General features: G+C 40.6%; 1 protein-coding gene across 1 annotated transcript in view; it reads right to left on the reverse strand.

Moving 5' to 3' along the window:
- The window catches only part of LOC117956788 (ephrin type-A receptor 7-like), a 134,350-nt gene that overhangs the window by 100,644 nt on the left and 13,945 nt on the right, over nucleotides 1-19,761 (reverse strand). The window lies entirely within an intron of this gene.

The following is a 19,761-nucleotide window of genomic DNA, read 5'->3' on the forward strand; positions in this document are numbered from 1 at the left end:
TAAAGAAAAAGGAAGATTTGCTCTTTAGTGTCACCCTTAAGAGTTCAATGAGAGGGACTAGATTTAGAGGGGGTGGGTTCTTGGCTAGCCTGCAGGAAAAGTCTTGCTGGACTATGATAGATCCTTTACTAAACACTTAACTTTATTTATTTATTTTATTTTATTTTGGGGCTAACACTGCCGAGTGCCCAAAGCATGGTTCTGTGGTTAGCTGATAACATAGAGGCATTTGGAGAAGATTAGAGTGGGAGAAGCAAAGGATGGTGGAGAGACACTGAGAAAAGGCTGAGGTGGGAGCTGAAGAGAGCAGACGAGTAAATAATCAGTGGAAGAGGGTGAAGAGAAGCAAAAAAAGAGAGCCAATTTGAAGGAAAGACAAAAAACTCAAGTCGGCAAGAGAGAAAGAGGCCCATAAAATACAAATAAATGAACACTGCGGGCAACACACAGTGGGATCAGTGGGCCTTAGTGAGCAGTCAGTCAGTCAGTCAGTCAGAGAGATACTCAGAGGACAAAGTTGGCACTATCATCAGACACTGAACACATAAGTCCTGTAATCACAGCCTAGTTAGACAGACTAATGGGCCTTTGGGGGCAGGATGGAGAGAGAAATACAGAGAGACAGATACGAGAGAGAGTGACAAAAAGACAAAAAAGTTAAGAAGGAAAACCAAAGCAGGCAAAGGAAGGGTCACTAAAAGAGGGGGAAAAGTTAGAGTAAGAAACACGTGACAAAGAAACAAAAGCTCTCTGCCAATGGCTCTAAGAGTCGTGACAAATTAGCTACTAAACACCAAATTTCAAAAGGTTGTTTCATAAATAATTGCCCTTCATTATAGGGACAATGTGGATCTGTAAGCTAATTCTGTTTTTTTTGCCTGTTTGGCCTCAGCCCTATATACACAGTAGGACACACAAGACAGGGCTGACTTGTATCACTAGTAGATAAAACACAGTCCCAGCCAGACGACAGATTACATATAAACATAAAAAGCAGTCTAGTCTAATTTCATTTTACTTGGGGAGCTTATGTAAAGAGAGCCTTTATTACTTCAGGTAAGAAAAAAAAACTTGCTTGTGTTTTGATGTGAAAAGGAGAAGACAGTATCAAAGAGCTTTTATCACAAAGTCTGAAAGAGTAGACTATAAAAACGTTCTGAAAAAAGAATAAATGAATACGACAAGGCACAAAAACCACCCCCATAATGGAGCAAAGGCTTTCTTGATACCTATCTTGAAAGTCATAACTGTAGCAAACTTAGTCTGGTTTTTGCCATGTACTAAATGACTTGTCCAACCTAGGAGAGACAAATCCTACAGCACTCAGGTCAAGTTTTTCAAGTTTTTAAGGGGTTTTAAGGGCTACAAATGTTAAGGCTTCTCATTCTTTCTGTCAATACTAAATGTAAATAAATAATTTTAATACATAAACAAATGAAATGAGTAAAGGCAGACTCCCAAGGACAAATATTTCTCTATTCAGATATTCTCTATGTGAATAGAGACAAAAAAGAGCAGAGAGAACAGGATCTACATAATTTATTAACAAAAGGTATGTATAAATAGACACTCTTTCAATGACAAAATCTTTCTCTGCTGAAACACAGCTGATGACTATACAATGTGGCACATAAGTGTATTCTTACAAATGCAGACGGTTTAAATCCCTCCCAGTGAGAGAGCCTCATTTTATAATTTGCCTCGGTAGTGTTCCATAGCTTAATTGCAGGATTAACTCGGGCATTTGCTGTCCTCACAGCGACCTGCGGGCAACTCATCAGCCAGCCTACACCAATGTAGACCACGGGGCTCAGGAAGCTCAACCTTTCCAAAGAGAGAGCACCCAGACAGGGATAAACACAAGCCAGTGATGCTCCTCTGAGACAACTATTGTCCAGCCATTTTTCTTATTATACAACAGGAGAGTGGAGGAGAAACTGAGACTTCAACTGGCAAGAAGAAAACACTATTTTCACAGCTTTAATACAAAAGTAGTGTCTAGTAGCTACAAAATAAGTCAACTGTTTTGAGAGACAGATGGTGGACAGAAATGTAGCTAGGTATCCTATAGCTAAACAAGATATATTGAGAACCATTTTAAACACTAGTTAGCAAATGTAAAATGAAAGGTAGACAGGTATGTACACCTGAGTATTAGCGGGGGATAGTTTGTTGATCTCCAAGGAGAGACTGGTTGTTCACTTTCACACTGAACTGAAATATTGAAGCAGAAGCACCCTCGAGGCTGGTTGGGATTTACACTCTTGCTAGAGGACACTGGAGCAGGGTAGGAACATGGGACTTGGAGGGCCTGAATCTCAGCACTTTATATGAAAAATGATCTTCCTGTTTGCAACACCACCCTGCTGCTCAAGATGTGGGAGGGAAGATAATATATAGTTCAACAGAAGCAATACAGTAATGCTTCTGTAGGACCGATAAAAAAGGATAAATGGATGGGGATATAAAGTGTCGCATAAAAAAACAAAAACAGGCCCATAAAAGACAAATGCCGTGTATAAGCGGACACACACACACACAAATCAGTAACACAAACACACCCACACACACAACCTTCTGAGACAAAGGGTGTCAGCAAACTCTTTGTCCCTCTAACACACACACACACACACACACACACACACGCAGACCAATGGCAGTTCTAACAGCAGAGCACATTAACTTCAAACAGGGCTCTCCTTTTAACAGAGTCATTAAACTTTCATACTGTGACATACTGTAGTGAGACTGGACTGTCCGCTCTCTAAAGCCCACGATGCAATAACCTACATGATGCATGACAATGAGGCAAACACTTAAATGCTATCATGTGTCTCTTATCTTTACAATGTGCTTGATTTTTATTATTTTATTAATTGTAAGTCTATAAAAAACTGCCCATCATAAGTTCCCACAGCTGATTGGAATGTAATTAAATTGCTTGTTTTGCGCAACCAACAGTCAAAGCCCCCAAAAATATGAAATTTACAACTCAAGTGATAAGAAACCAATCTTGACATTTAAGTAATTGGCACCATGCATGCAGAACAGTTTTTTCAGCAAATGCAGCATTGTAATGGTCATGTATACATGTATTTTTTTGTGTGGATATTTTGGTTGATTTGAGACTATTTAAAGCGAATAAATGTGCCATTCTTTTTTGTGTCATTACTTTGGAAAAGCCAGTTATGTTTGCTCTGAAAATGTGTCACAAAAACACAATAAAACTAATAATACCATTAAAAAGGAATATAATGAAAGATGACCCGACGTGCATGTAAGCTCTTGTTGTGCAAGTCAGCGTTGTGGGCTGTAATAGAGGGACTAATGCTGGGTTTCCAGTTTTGTGTGTAAGGAGTTCTATTCTGTAGGTTGATGATAAAGCTGCTAATCCTCTCAAAGCTTTATATGGTACGGTAAAATCCTGAAATCCATGCTTGCTTGCAGTAGAAGCTGGTGTACAGATAGGAAAACCGGCATTTTATGGTCATAATTCCTATTTTTTACTTACAGAATGAGCACTTTCTTTGGCTTGCTTTTTGGGCAGACCAGAAAAAAGGTAGGCTTCAATAACTGAGAATTGCAGCAAAGCAGTCAAGGTTTCAGCAATGACAGTATAGACTGAATTTCTACAAAAAAAAAGACGCAAAGAAACTTTACCTATCAAGGCAAAATCTCCATGGAAGCAAACACAACAGGTGTTGTTCAGAAATCCCTCTCGCTGTTATTCTAGTACCTTGATGACAGCACCAACCTTTATGAATTCAACCCTCGAGCCAAGATACAGTACATAACATGGTACATAATGTCCATGGTGCTCTCATGTCCCTCTCTGTCCCCAGCACATCATTTGTCATTCTAATCACTTTCCGACCTTCTTTTCCTCATCTCCTCCCCCTGTAATTCTAAGCTTTTCCTCCCCGTTTCCCCTTCTCTCTACCTCACTTGCAGTGCCAGTCTTGAATCTGAATGACCACCTGTTAAGGCAAATCGCTTCCAGGGGGAATAAAGCGAGTGTGTGTACGCATGTTTGTGTGCGCTCAAGGGACTGAAAGAAAAGAGTCATTGAGTTAGTCAGAGAGACTGCAAAAGCAAAGAGTGTGTTTGAGAAAAAGAATAGGAGGAAAAAGCTAAATTCTGGCAAAAAGTGAGGATTGACTGTAAATAGAAAAATAAAATGAGAACGGCAGGTTTAGTCAGGCACCTGAGGAAGAAAAAGATGCTATTAAAGTTATACCTGCTGCTACTGAATAAATACACACCTGCGGGGTGTTTGTATTGCAATAAGTTTCCAAGGAGTAAATATTCCTTCCTTTTTATTTCCCAGACGACACAGGAATAAGGAATGAGAGTGATAAAGAAATTGGGAACTTAACGGAAAACAGAACAAAAGCAAAAGACAGAGCAAAAGACACAGAGAGAGAGAAACCAGAGGCCTAAGGAACTTATTTTCATTTGTAGGGTCTTGTAAAAGGTTGTAATTGGTTGTCTGGATTGATAAAGTGGGAGCGCTGAGAGCGCTGTCAGGTCTTATTGTTACGACAGAGTGGTTGCAAGGTGCAGGCCTGAGAACAGTGCTTTACTGGTAACTAGACTGGAAGTCAACTTCTACACAGAAGAGCAAGGAAACATACAGCCAAGACTAAAGAAAAGATTGAGAAAGATTAAGAAAGAGACGGGTTGATATACTGTATGTATTGTTAGATTTTATTCTGAAACAACTGCACTTATTAAAGAATGTCTCAGGTTAGATTTAGGACAGATATACCCCATTTTCTTCTGTAACTGTTGGCTCAGGTTCAGGAAAGCCAATTTAGCTAAGGGATGAGCCATTTAAAGGGACGAGTGGACAACGCAAATAGAACCTATTTAAAGGATGGAAAGAACGGAAAGAATGGTAAGTGAAGGGACAAACGCAGATACCAGCTCAGGAACAGTCACAGCACTAAAAGCAAAGTGCTGAAAATAAAACCAGGCAAACATGCTGGTAAAAGCAGATATAAAAAATAAAAAGAGAAGAGATGGACTAGAGTGAGAGGAAAAAAGATGATGAAAGTAATACTTAAATATAGACACAATGTATCCACCAAACTGGAATGACTCAGCTCACAGTTTTTTGGTCATGGCCTTGCTGCCAATACAGTCTGCCGGGCCGGGTGCCAAAACAAATACATTGGTGACAGTAATAGGCCAAATCATATATATGAAATATAGGAACTGACAGTTGATTCATACTGTTGCCTCGTTATCTTGTAAAGCATTAGACATGACACAAATAATTTACTTCTAAAAACAACAATTTGTGTGACTTCAGTAGTTTTAATAGAGGCAGTAACATGGAGCTCCAAAGGGGCTTTATCCACTGATAGCTGGTTCCTGAACGATATCCTTGCATGAAACAACTCGCCTGCAGCGCTCTACTACAACTAAAAAAGAGACATCCTGGCAGTATGTGTTCAGTTTCAAGGCTTTGTACAGGGAATATATCTGCCATCTCTTCCCGATGAATGCGTGATCGTCTCTCCCTTCTACAAGACAAGACTGGGAATAGCAATGATTTGTCAAAAAGTGCAACCTTGCTGCCTTAGAAGTAAATTACTGTAGGCAGAGAGAATATCCCCTGGCAGAGAAGGAAAGAGGGCTATGTTTGTTTGCTTGGTTAGTGTAGAAAGATGGAAATTTCTTCTGCTTCAAACTTGTTTCATATCCGACACACCAAGATACAGATATATCTAACATACAGTGGTGCTCAAATGTTTACATGCCCATGCTTAAGTTGACTAAAAAGAGGAAAACTTAAGCAAGAAATCATGTTTCGGAAATTTATCTTAATGCCTTAATTGAAAAATGATGTAAAATCCAACCTTTAAGGACACCAATTTTCTCTGTGAATGCATAGAATCCTGGATCCATGAAACAACTGGTAATTTAATAATAAAAGTCTGCCTGCCTCTATGGGAATTTAACATAGGAGTATGTGTATTTATGCCCTCTGTATTTTAAAGAAGAACATTTATTTATTTACAATACATTATTCATTCACAAAGAAAACTGGTGTCCTTAAAGGTTAGATTTTTTTTCTCACTGTATCACCCCAGCCCCATGTGACAAGCATGCATGTCTAGGTCGTGTTGCTGCGTTGTCACCAATCCTCTAGTCTATATCCACAATGTTCCACTTTCGGGATTGCCTTGTTGCCAACAAAAAATTGTAATTTTAAACTCTGGTCAACTTCAGAGGACTATGGTTAACTGCTCCCTTAGATCTCTGCAGGGTAAATCCAGACAGCTAGCTAGACCTTCTGTCAACCTTGCTGCCTTTAAAGCAAAATCAAAAGCATCGTAGGACAATGTTTTCATTCCACTATAGAACAAGGCCAATAAGACAGCTTTTGAAAAACAATAGACATATATATATTACATGTCATTTAGCAGACGCTTTTACCCAAAGCGACTTATATTTGCTATATATCAGAGGCTGCACAGACAGAGGAAATAGGGGTTAAGTGTCTTATTCAGGGACACATTGGTTGATTTAGCGCAATGAGAACAAAATCTGGATCTCCCATACCAAAGGCATGTGTCATATCCACTGCGCCATTAACACCACCTAGAGATGCCCTTGTTAAAAAGTTTTTTAAAAAAAGGTTTAAAGTTTTGTCCCCAAATAACACCTATTTAACACTTTAACCCTTTAAAAGTAATAACCATTTCCAATGTGTTTTTATTAAGTAACAAGTATGATTTGGATTTTCTCTGGCTCTTATGCAACCAGATATCCATGTGTCATGGTGTACACGCCCTATTTAAGGACGTTAAGAAAATCTGCAGTGAGTATGCATATATGTGGTGCTCGGTGAGCCAGCTTTAAATGTGCATGCATAATACAAGTGCTCAAAGAGTCCATGGCTACACACTTTGAGAGGATGAGTGCAAATGGGCTGCATCTTTTCATTACAGATGAAAACTAGTTGAATCAACTCAAGTGGGGTATGAAGGTGTATACACATGGATGGCTAGAGAATGAATGAAGTGTTAGATCAAGTGTTAGATCACTTTAAACAACAAATAAAGAATGTTGCTTTATTACAGTCCATCCCAAATAAAATATAGCATGCATGTTTGTAAATCTCAAAAGATTCTAAAAACACTAGACTGAAATTTTCCATAAAAGCAGATTTAATAGAGGGAAGCAAATCTTCCCTTTTGCAATGAAACACACACACACACACACACACACACACACACAAATATGTACTCTATTGTAACTATATTCTCACACAAACACGGACTTACACCCTTATGGTGTGTGTTAAATGCACTTCTCCAGGTTAGTACAAGCCAAATATGTGCATGCATTATATAATTCAACTTGCATCAGCCTATGTTATGTCATGCATGACTGGGCTTAACATTTTGAATGCCAGCATTTATATATGTACAGTTGTAAAACTGTACGCCTGTGTGTTTAAATCCCCATACATTCAAAGCCCTACTTTAAATTATGGGAATGCCTTACTTGCAAGCTTTTCAGAGGACTGTTAAATAATGGAAGTGTGTATCTTTGCACTGTGTCACTACTTCCTCCAACTTCTCCTTTAGACTTTCCTCAGTCCAGCCTGCCTGGCAGCCAGCAGACTGCATTATTTAACTAGACACTCATTGAGGCCACTACCTTGAATACAGCCTGCCAGGGCCTTATATTTTGATGTCAGTTCGACAGAGAAGACACACACGGTGAAACAGGGAGGGTAAAAAGAGAGGATCATAGTGTGCAAGATGTGAATCAAACATTTTTGTTTTTCTTCTTCTCTTTATAACACCCTCATCTGTTGTGTCATCTCCCCTCTATACAACCCTTACTAGAAGTCCAGATCTCTTTATCCCCTTTCTCCTTCCTTTCTCCGATTACCTCCATTTTCCATTCACCTGCCTTCACTTTTTTCCTTCTTTCTGCCCTCCCTTTTCTTCTATTTACCCTCCCTTGCTCCCTCCATCCTTCCCTCCTTGTCTCTTATTCATAACTGACCAAAGAAAGGGGAAGGAAGAGCAGGGCAGTTACATAAGTGCAGAAGATTTTGTGCTGACTTTGTTTTCCCTCTGGTTCAATTTGAGAACCACTTTAGATTAAATTAGGTCGTCTTCTTCCACATTCCCCTCTCCTCGTCTCTTTTATTCTCCCTCTCCATGCACGCCCCCTCTGTCTTATATTCACTGACCAGTGAAAGAAGGAGAAGCACCTGCAGCCGTGCTTATGTGCACAGAGCTCATTGTAGGGGTCAACGTGCATATAAAATCATATCCACAACAGCCTGTGCACCCTAACTTATTTAATGCATATCTCTAACATATCTTATGTTTTTACTGTTTTCCTCCAAGTTATTTTTTCTCCTACATACATGCTGCACTCACCTCGGGTTCAAAGTGAACTAAAGAAATAAATCAACACACACACAACATAAACTGTGTTACAGAGACATAACAGCATTCATTTTCTCCCTCCTTTCTTTCCATATGTGCACTGCAAAGCGTTTGCTTTGCACCCCAACGTGCAGAAGTAAACAAAACACCCCATCTAGTCACTGAAAAAACACATGCACACCAACCTCATTGCTTTACAGAAAATTAGGCTTTAAAAGCAGCTTCATAGAAAGAGTATGCCTCTGTGTAAAACCATGGGCAAAGCAGCAAGCCCCCCCCAAACTATTTCTGCAGTGGCAGAGGACCACTGCTTACAAAGCACTTCTATTGCGATCAGAGCATTCAATTTCAGAAAGCCCTGACTGTGTGATTCAGGACATATAAAGGTATCCCAAAATGGCAAGAGGTGCTGTAATATGTTTGCCACACTCAACTCAGGACTTAGGAAATATGCATCACTTTTACCAACCTAACAAACAGCAACAACATCAACAGGTTTCAGACGCAGCTACTGTAGCCTGTTGTTCATCTTTAATTGATGATGACTGCTGCCCCCCCCTAACTGGAAATGGAAATGCTAGATGTGCCTCCAGCAACAATTCTATTCTACATCACAAGTCACCAGAGACCACTGGCAGGCTGGGAAAAATGTAACATGGTGACTGGAAATTATTTGGTAAAAGTTTGAGTGCTATGCTTGCTTGGTTACTTTAAATCACTTTTAAATGTTCCTAAACATTTATTCTGGTCAAGGTATAAGTCTTTCCGCAAGCAACAGCAAGCAGTTATGTTGAAAGGTGTAGATTTCTTCTGCTTACAAACTTTTCTTATCTGACACACCAAAACAGAGAAACATCTAACATATCACCCCATCCCCTTACCTTGCTCGTCTCGATCTACTTGGGTGTTATTTTTTGTACCTCAACACCCCCTTCAATCTAAAGCGTTTCCCTGGGGGTAAAACCATAGCTTATAGGTAAAAGCATATTTGCATCTATATATACATATAAAGTACACACACATACACAGTACACACTTTGTATCATTACCTTGTCTCCAGGCTTCTGTCTCACCCTTACTCTCCCCTCCCTCCATAAACAGTAATGTAAAAGACATTTGCTTCTATATGAGCAGGCTGCTGGGCTGCCTTCCATCCTCTAATAGTCTCACACCAACTCATTTCAAATACCCTCTGTCTTATGGCCATGACAGCAGTATCATGTTTTGAAAATGCAGCAGTTAAAGTAGGATAATACATATGCATTAGCCATCTGGTGAGAAGGACAGTCAGAGTGGATTATTTCACATTTAAGAATGAGATAACCTTACTTTAAGCCTACTTAATGTTATGCCTAAACCTCTCTTTAGGGTGTGTGGTCCACTGATGCAATGTTTTAGAATACATTAAAAAAATAACATAAATGCACTAAAGAAATCCCCAGATTCTGTACCAATACATTTTAGAAATGACTCTCAGATTGCTTTACAAAATGAAAACGAAATCAACAACAACAAAAACGAGCACATCCACAACCAAAGTTAGCTGAATGGCTAGAGACACCCAGGATAAAAAAAAGAGAATAATGTTTTTTTGTGATTTGGGTGAACTAATCCTTTAAGCTTTAGAACAGTACTAAATGATCCTTAATAAATCCTTGATATATTACAATATCAGTCAACATATTGACATGTCACCAAGTCCAGCTTGTTCCTTACTGAAGGCTTTGAGCAGAGCTTTCGAGCTCTGGAGGCATATTACCCACTTCTGTGTAATTCAGAGACAAAATCCACAAAATAAAGTCAGCACTCAGCCAGCTTCAGGCATCTTGCAGTGCTTTCCTTTGTCATCACCTTCTGTCTTGTTTTATACCAGAAGCCACCCCATGTGTCTCATAGCTGCCCTCAGGCAGACACTCCTCACCCTACCCGTCCTCTTTAATTCTCTCTTTGTGTCTCCCCTTGTCCTGTTCCCCTCTCATCCTCCTCTTTACCTTGAGCGATAGCACCACCTCACTATACCCACTATCTATTCATCTTTACTCTCTCTTTCTACCATCCGAGTTGTGTCACCACCGTGTCGTTGGACCCGTACAGCCTTTGCCCGGCTCCCCGCGGGCCCAGCACCCATTATCCCCTGCATTGATCTTTGCTACATCAATGAGTGATAACAGCAACAGAAGCAGAAGCGATAGACGGAAAGAAGAATGTGTAGACGGACAGACAGATGAATGCGGTAAATAGGAGGGAGAAGGAGGGACTGGAGATGAAATGAGATGAGTGATAAATTAAGCAAGGCGGATAGAGTGAAGAGAAGTAGGAAAATACGGGAGAGGTAAAGAGTGGAGGGATAAGATGATGGAAAGGAGGGAGGGCATTGTGGGACCATTTGTCAATAGCCAGCAGTGCGACCTTGGAGATCGATGGGACCGAAAGCCAATTAGTCAATAGGCTCCATACCTAGCTCTGCTACGCAGGGACAGAGAGGAAGAAGAAAAGAAAGCTTGGTCATAGCAGTCAATAGGCCGGAAAAACAGACAGCCTGTCTGCTCTGACACAAGTCCAGTATAAATGACACTAAAACACAATGGAGGAGGAGTAAAGGGCAACAATAATAGAAAGAGAACAAATGGACAGATGAGGGGTGCAATAACATGGAATAATTACAAAAGATAAGATTCAGTGTTATGTTAGTGCTTTTTTTTCATGGAAGATTAAAGTCTTCCCAAGAAAAATGACCACCATGTATTTTCAGCAATGTCTAAAAACAACTGTTGTTTATGTTTAAGCCCTGTGGCAGCTGTAGGAATTATCGATCTTGTGCATCAGGAGCAGGGGATGAAACAGTGTGACATAGTTGTAGAGCCACAACGTTTGTAGAGGGAAGAGGTTGAATTACCAACATCAGACTTTGATATGGGGGACCAATGTTCTGGCTTGTCTCCGATCTATCCAAGTTCTCCCACACTACACCATTACTCTGCACCCTGCAATGGCTACCGGTGGCGCCAACCATGCTGCAAATGGCTCGGACCCATCCTACATCCAGGACATGTTCAGACCATACACCGCAGGCCATCCTCTACACTTTGCTGCTTTCTGAATTGTGCAGCTGTCTAAATGACTTGACTTCTGTACGTGCCAACCAAACAATCAGGAGGATTGTGTAAATTACAAGACCAAAATAAACTAAAAAAAAGTGAGTCATAAGAAGAGAGTTCTCTAAGTGTGCTTTGTGCCACAACTGGTTTTACCCTAAGGTTTCCATAGTAGACTAGGCAATTGAGCTCACTGCAGACAACCCTTTAATGATCTGGTTGTGCAGCTGGTGATATTAGATTCATATCCGATGGAAGCTCATCAGCAAAATCAAGCTGGTTGCTTCACAAGAGACTAGCTGCAGTCACTCTGATACAAAGACAAGAAGAAAAACAATCTAGGGACCAACACAGAGCTGAAAAGAAAGCGCTAGAATTTGTAGGAATGTAGAAGCTCCAATCCATTCTTGATAACCACACAAATGCACACACATACACACACACCAAGGACAACTCCTTGGGAAGTCATGGTTATTAATTATCAAGCCAAGGCGATAAATAAATAATGCATGAGTGGAGCAGCGGTAGTACACTGTGAGTGGTTAGAATGCCAGATTGTGCCAAACCACAGCAGCAGCAGCAGTAGTAGGTCAGTAATTAATGAAATCAAAGAGCTCCTCTAATGAGAGACAAAGAGCACTTCCCTCACTGATGACTCCCCCCCCCGGGTAAACAAGAACCCAATAGGACCGAATACAAAAACATGCAATCAGTGCACACTGATAGTTTGGTCTTAAAAATGTGCACACACACATAAAATCAAACAGATAAGTGAACCCACCGTGTAAACAGTCATGTTGCAAACACACAGGGTCAGAGTGAACACAGTTTAGTTACTTTAGTAACACACACACACACACACACACACACACACACACACAAACTAAAATCGTTCCAGTCCTGTGAGAGGGCACAGCCAGCTTATGCTCCTCATTTGTACCACTGGCTGCCACAACCCCGTCTTTCACACCCTCCTCCTCCTCACCCTTCCACCAGTCATTATCCCATTTCATTTTTCCACAGCCAATTGTTTATTTGCTTATCGCTGCACAGATAATGGAACAGAATTAATCTGCTAATTCCTCATTTTTGAACGGACCAATTCTACTGTTTATGTAAACGGGTAGAAAAGCAAGACTGGTTCTCCAGCGCGGGCTGGCTGGCTGACTGGAGGATTTAATTATCAGAGCTAATTACTTGTTTTCCTCTAACTGTTAACCACAGGGCCGCCACCACCGCTGCTACGACACTACCCTGGGTGCTAATGCCTGAGGCGGCCACTGGTTTTACTGGATGGGCCGGGTGATGAGAGAACACCACCGGAAATAAGGATGTCTTTTCTCAGCTTGTCATTTTAAATTGTCAGTTTGTTGTCTAAGGAAGGGTCTGTGACTTTGCTGTGAGAGCCTGTATTAATTTGTGTTTAGCTACAACCAAACTGTCTGCAGTTGGAAATGCGTATGACATTTACTTTGTGTGCCACTTCCTGTTGATTATTGAATTGAACATTGGAAACAAATGCTACTCCTTTTAAATTTGGATACAAAAATGTACAAATCCATAGGTTACATGATTACCTATGCCAATATATTGTCAGTAAATATACTATTGCCATACAAATCTAATCACACAGAGACTTACATTTTCCCTTTGCTGCAGCACTCACACACAGTCACTGTTCACATCCACTTCAACAAATCACAGTAGAAACGTGACACACACACACGCTCATGTAATTCAGGGGACAGCTGTGTGTCTTTTTGAATGTCTTCGTACGCATGTGTTCTTTTACAATTGCCTGGAGTTGTGTGTGGTAATCAAGCCAATACCAAATCCTCAGGACAGACATGAAGAGAGCAAGAGATGCAACATGTTGAGTGATAAAATCTACAGATGGGGTTAGGTAATTATAGTTCATCAATATGACAACTGAGCTCTCACTAATCATGTCATTAATACACACAAACACACATTCAAATTAACTCAATAACAGCAGTTTCATAATAAGCCCTGATTAATGGGGCAGAGATTAAAATATCGCAAGGTTGGGTTTTTTCCTAAATTCTGTCATCACCAGTGTACTTGGGATATTCAAAAGGAATAGTGTTATTACAGAAACACACAGCAAACCTTTGCAGGTTTATTTAATGCTTAATTTCTGTTTTTTTTACTGCTCAACTTTTACATTCCCAACATTATTTGGCTAGAGAGTGATAAGGAACTCTGAAGCAGATGTTTTCAAATTTATTATTAAATTTATTTTTTTACTTACACAAAACACAAAAAGTAACAGATTTTTGAGCTGGCTTCCCAGCCATTTAACAGCTAATTAACCTGTGTATTTATCTTTAAAATCACAATGTAATAAGGAACTCTTTTCACTAAGTGGGCGATGTGTATAAAAATGAGCATGACCATGATTGTTCCTGATTTCAAGTACATTTTTATTATTGAAACCATAACGACAAAGCTCCACATAAGTAGTGTTTTCAACCCAAATCATGGTCTTTCCGAAAAAGTAATTTTTGTGCCCAAACCTGAAAACTTTGGGTTGTCTCTGCACCAATATATTTTAATTGCACACACACACACACACACACACACACACACACACACACACACACACACACGTTGACTTACTGATCCTTGAGGGTTAAAGGTCATCTGTCCCCACTGAGACCTTATATCAAACAATCACAATGGTCAGCGCAGAGCTCCATGGAGGTCTTGGCCTATTGAGTCAGAGGTTGTCTCGACATGGACAAGCGGTACAGGAACCAATCAGAGCGGCTTGTAGGGGGATTTGATCTAATGTATGTACAGCTCATTTTGCAACCAGTTTGCCTTCAGGCATTTATAAGGTTCAAGTGCAAATCACGGATTGACATTTGGAATTTCATCATGAGGTGCTTTTAGCACCCTAAACAGATGGATGTAAAGGGTTATAATACAGTGAGAAAACCTCAGGCACAGTAAGATGCTCATGTATGAGATTTCAAAGAAAAACAGATGAGGACAACAATCCAGAATTCCAAAAGGTTTAAACTCACTCACCGTATCACAAACAAGCCTTACTCTGTTGTACTGTGTCTATTCTATTTTTTCAAAAGTGGACAGAGTTTGAAATCCGATTACACCGATAAGTATTTTCTATCACACTGCTATACAATTACCTGTGTGAGCACAATTTTACAGCACACTCCTGCACACACCATTTACTGCACACTCTGAAATGGGTGCGCAGTAGATGTCACTATTGGGTTAAACCTCCACGGCTCTGGACTTCAGGGAGCAGTTAGTTGTGTGAAGGAGGTCCTTCATCTGCCACAGACAGCTTATGGCCATGTTATAGTCGGCTGGAGCGGAAAGAACGGAGAGAGGGCGGGAGATATCAAAGGGGGGGGACAGAGGGGTGGTTGCGGTAGTGGGGGGCAGAGCGATAGGATGACAGAGGGTTGAGATGATGAGGGCAGAGCGGGGTCATGATTCCATGACTGTTGGAGCCGAGCAGTGCGGCACATGGCACCGCTAATGAAATCTGTGCATTCACTTCACTGGCAATGAGAAATGGGTGGTGCAGGATGATGGGGGGAGGGGGGGATGTGTTTGGTAAAAAAAAATAAAAAATAAAAAAGACTAAGACGATTACAAAAATAATGAAAGAGGGAAGAGGACAGACTTAAGAGAATGAGTGACAGAGGAAAAGAGGGGAGAGGACAATGAGAAAAAGAGAGAGGGATGCTCATCTCCATCCTCCCTGATAGCAGGCAGATTTGAATTTAGGGGCCGGCGTCTCTCATGGAGCCCTATAAATAGGGACGAGGAGCAAACACCAGGCAATTTTGCTGCAACACCAAACACAATGCCTGATTGAGGCCAAATTAAAATGCAAATGCAACACTTCCATTTTTCCAGATTCCACCTGCGTGATAAGCGAAGGACCTCTGTTTCTTTCATGAAGTGTAGGGTTGTGTGTGTGTGTGTGTGGGTGTGTGTGTGTGTGTGTGTGTGCGTGTGTGTGTGTGTGTGTGTGTTTATGCACAAGTGTGTATATTTGTTTGTTTGTCAAGTTTGAAATGAGAGGAGACAGGAGGGAGACTGGAGGTGAGGTTGTATAAACAGATTAGATTCAGTATTGTCCTCTCTGAGCTGCATTTCAATCGTCATCCTCACTGCCTTTCGTACTGCCCTTGTCTTCTCCAGACCTTCAATAGGCTTCAACCTAATGAGCATTTTTGAAGAAAGAAAATAGCAAAAACTAATTTAAAAGAAAAGAAAAGAAAACAATTTCAAGCAACAAAATGATTACAGGGATTTGTTCTGACAGGTTGTGACATAAAGGTCCACCCACAAGATCTAAGGATACAATTCATTTCTAGACCTTAAGTCCATAATGTGATCACAGAGAGTGAATTTAGAAAAATTATGAGACATTTTGCAATTTTAGAAAATTGCACAAATCAGCCTTTTAAGAGCACAAAGTGTTTAATGGCTGAGAGATTCAGTTTTTTCCATTAATTGTTACAAAGCCACCAGTTCACCATATGAATTCAAACCTTTCCAAGGCACGGGTCAGAAACACATTTAACCGCTGTGGGCACATGGTCCCTATGAGCAGAAGGTTTGTAGTTCAAGCCAAGCGCGGGGCCAATGTTGTGCTGCCCGGTGACCAATGGTTACAATGTTTGAGTCATGGCAGGATCGCAAGCCATTTGCATTTGCCAGACAGATAGGCTACGGCTTTTTTATCATGCAGGGAGAGGAATAGGCAGGAATGACAAAGAGAGAGGAAAAATGGTCAGACAATAGAGGAAATGCAAAACACAAAAGGAAACGAGAGCAGAGAGAATGACAATCAGAAAGACATAATGATAGACAGGCAGATAGAAATTGTAGCAACCTAACCATCAGCCTATCCTTTCAGCCACTCTTTGATAAACTGAGCAGACTTTTTCCATCAACCTCCATTCTGAGGGGTGCTGATTTCTCTGTGCCCTCATACTGTATGTGTCTGCTTGTGTGTGTCAATTTGTAACGAGAGTAAAAAAATAAATAAAATAAATAAATGTGCATCTGTAGGCATGAAACATGTGTTCTGTAAATGTGACTTGTTTTAGCCTCTGTAGGCATACATCTTCACAGATTTTCAAAATGTGGGAAAAAGAGACAGGGAGAATGAGTCAGTTTACAAGGACATGCTAAAATATTCACCATTAACTTTGACTCTGTGCCGTTGGGCATTTCCTGAGCTCTCAGCTACTTTTGAGTCCCAGAGCAGGCTTGGTGAGAAACAAAAGAACGACTAAAAAAGAAAAAGGGACAGCAGACAATGTCCACATTGAAAAAATGGACTTTGTCACAAGTTGGAATCCTGAGCCAACTTGTAAAATATACATCACCCCCAACTCTTATACATTCAGGTCATACATGCCAACTACCATCTTTTATTTGTGCTGCTGGACTTTGAGATTTGCGCCTTTAAGAAACGTACTTTCTTCAGCTACTCTAGAGAGATGCTGGAAGAAAAGTGCTTTCAGTCAACTTGGCTCAATAAATGGCACTAAGTGCCTTAATTAAAGCTTTAGTGCATAACTTTTTGATATTAATGAACATCAGTTACATTCAAGCCATTGACAAATGAGTTGCTACAGAACTAATTAAGACTATCAGCTCCACACATCTCTCTTTGTATTTCACAGTATGGCTAAGTTCAAAAGATTGTGTTGTCCGGCGACATTCCCGCGCCAAAAAAGTTAGTAAAGACAATTACCTACTGGGTGGAGGAGGGGTGGGGGCTGTGCGCAATCACGGAGCCATTACTTAAAATTCCTCATGGGGGAAATATAAACTATGCACTATAGCTTTAATTGAAGTCAGGCGGCTTGAGTGGTGCTGCCACTCTGGGTCAAAAACCCATGTATGATGCTTGAAGTTGGCTGAAAACCCCCCAAAGTGGCTGTTTGCTTCACTACTGCAAGTTGAGTGCCAGTGCTACAGTCTGTGGGCTGGAGACAAATTCTTCAGCACGGGAAAACAATTACATTCCACAAACTGGTAACCAATTTACATTCACATGTAAATCCGCACAATCCTGGCCAATGAATAGGCTTCATTAAGAGCTTTAGTGGCATTTAGTCTCCTTCAAACGACCTTCCTGCAGAGTCCATTACTTTTCCCCCCTCCAAACAGACACACACACACACACACACACACCCCCAGACAAGACTTCTGAGAGGCAGGTAATTCGCCATTAACTCAAGCCACTCAATCGCTGAAACACTGCCAAGTTCAATTGTATGAGCGAGTTAGATGGAGAAAGAGAATGCGAAAGAGAATGACAGAAAGAAGGAGGGAGAGACAGATGGAAAGAGCAATTGGGAGAGAGTGACAGAGTGAGAAAAAGGACAAGAGGGAGGAAGTCACTTTATTCTGCCACTTCCTGCACAAAAGCATCCCTTCCCATCTGCCCTAGAGAAAGTATTGCAGTCACCTCAGCTCCATACCGGTCAGACCATCTGACCGCCAATCCAGCAGTACATCATCACAGAGATGCACATAGAGACATAACTTAATGTACCAATAATCCCCTCTGAAAAGATGAGAAATAAATGATCACGTACAAAAGCACAGTAACTTCACAGAACAAACAACCTAAAATGGTTTTCTTTTGATGTGTTCACATTAAAACTCAAGTGCAAAAAAACGAATGTTTCAGACTGAACAGCAAGCAGACAAACACCACCACCATGCAGCCACGCAACAGAAAACAGGCGAAATTGCCTGCATCACTTTCAGCCTCATAATAACCCTTGGTCACCCCATTAAAATCAATTCATTAATGGAAGGTGTACCCAACACACACACCAACGTATCCACACAGAAACAGAGCTAAGAGTCACTAACCACACACAGCAAATGTGTTAAAAGTGAGGCCAAACCAATTACAGCACACAATCTTACACACACACATGCACACACGTATCTCAGCAGAGCTGCTAATAACTATAGTTAGCATGTAGCTACATGCTGGACCAAGGAGAAATACCGAAACGTGTCAATATTTTATATCAAAACTTTCATTGTTCTCATATTGGCACTACAAGGCCAAAATACTGTATTTGCTTATGGTTGGTGTGTGTGTGTGTGTGTGTGTGTGTGTGTGTGTGTCTGTGTAGACTTCTAAGATACAGCCACAACATGACGTTGTAATTCATGCAATGTGTCTGCAGTGCATAAATTACAGGTGAAATGGAGGAGTAAAAAAGGCTATTTGGATTTATGTTATTGATGTTTAAATTACATATATGTAAATGCCCTGATGTCTAGTCAAAAAAAAAAAAAGACATACATAAAGGAAGAGAAAGCCAGCAGAAAATGAGAGATAGAAAAGAAGAGAGCGGGGTAATTTCAATCAATTTAGAATTGATATCAGTTACTCTACGTTTTGTGAAAACGTCAGTAATAGTGCCAAACCTGTTGAGAATCACCATCCCAACTATGCAGCTCTACGCAGCTTTGAGCCTTACAGCTACTCGCTTTGCTTTTTCGGATGGCGCATACACTCTATGGTTGAATCTCATGGCTCTAATCAACCACAACATATACCTAAAACTACAAGCAATCGTTTCCATAAAACAAGTTCAAACAGGCCAACAGTACCCAACCAAACCAAAAAGTTGAAAAGTAAATTAACCAAGTGACAAAAGCACATGCATGGCCTAATTTGTTGTCGAGAATATTTTGAAGAATGGCTGTTTCCTATGGTCGCAGACAGGGGCAAACAGGTTTTTCGACCCCACGAAGACTAGACGAGAGACAGAGACAGAGACAAAGAGAGAGAGAGAGACAGCAGATGAAGTTTGTTTGGAAATGGGACCAAAAGTGAAGATAGCGGTGACATAACAAGGTTAGTATTTATTTTAACATTTGGCCCTCCTCTTTCACAGCTTTAGCTGCGCCCTTGGGGTTTGTTTTCTTTTTGCATTGTTTTTTATTTGCATCACGTTTATGTATTTGGTTGTGTTGTGTGTATTTGCACATGTGTTGTCAAATTAATGTTGGTGTTTTCTTAATTTGCTTGTGTTTTTTCTATTTGCATGTGTACATGAGCATAATGATCTGTAAGTCAAGCGTGTAGGAGGGGGTTTCCATCAAAGAATCTCCAATAAGGTTAGAGAATGCCTCAGTTGGAAAGGAATAGGTGCTTTAGGATGCTAGGGGGTCAGAATGTGGATTAGTCTTCTAGC

The sequence above is a fragment of the Etheostoma cragini genome, chromosome 14 (assembly GCF_013103735.1).
Source record: "Etheostoma cragini isolate CJK2018 chromosome 14, CSU_Ecrag_1.0, whole genome shotgun sequence".
NCBI lineage: Eukaryota > Metazoa > Chordata > Actinopteri > Perciformes > Percidae > Etheostoma > Etheostoma cragini.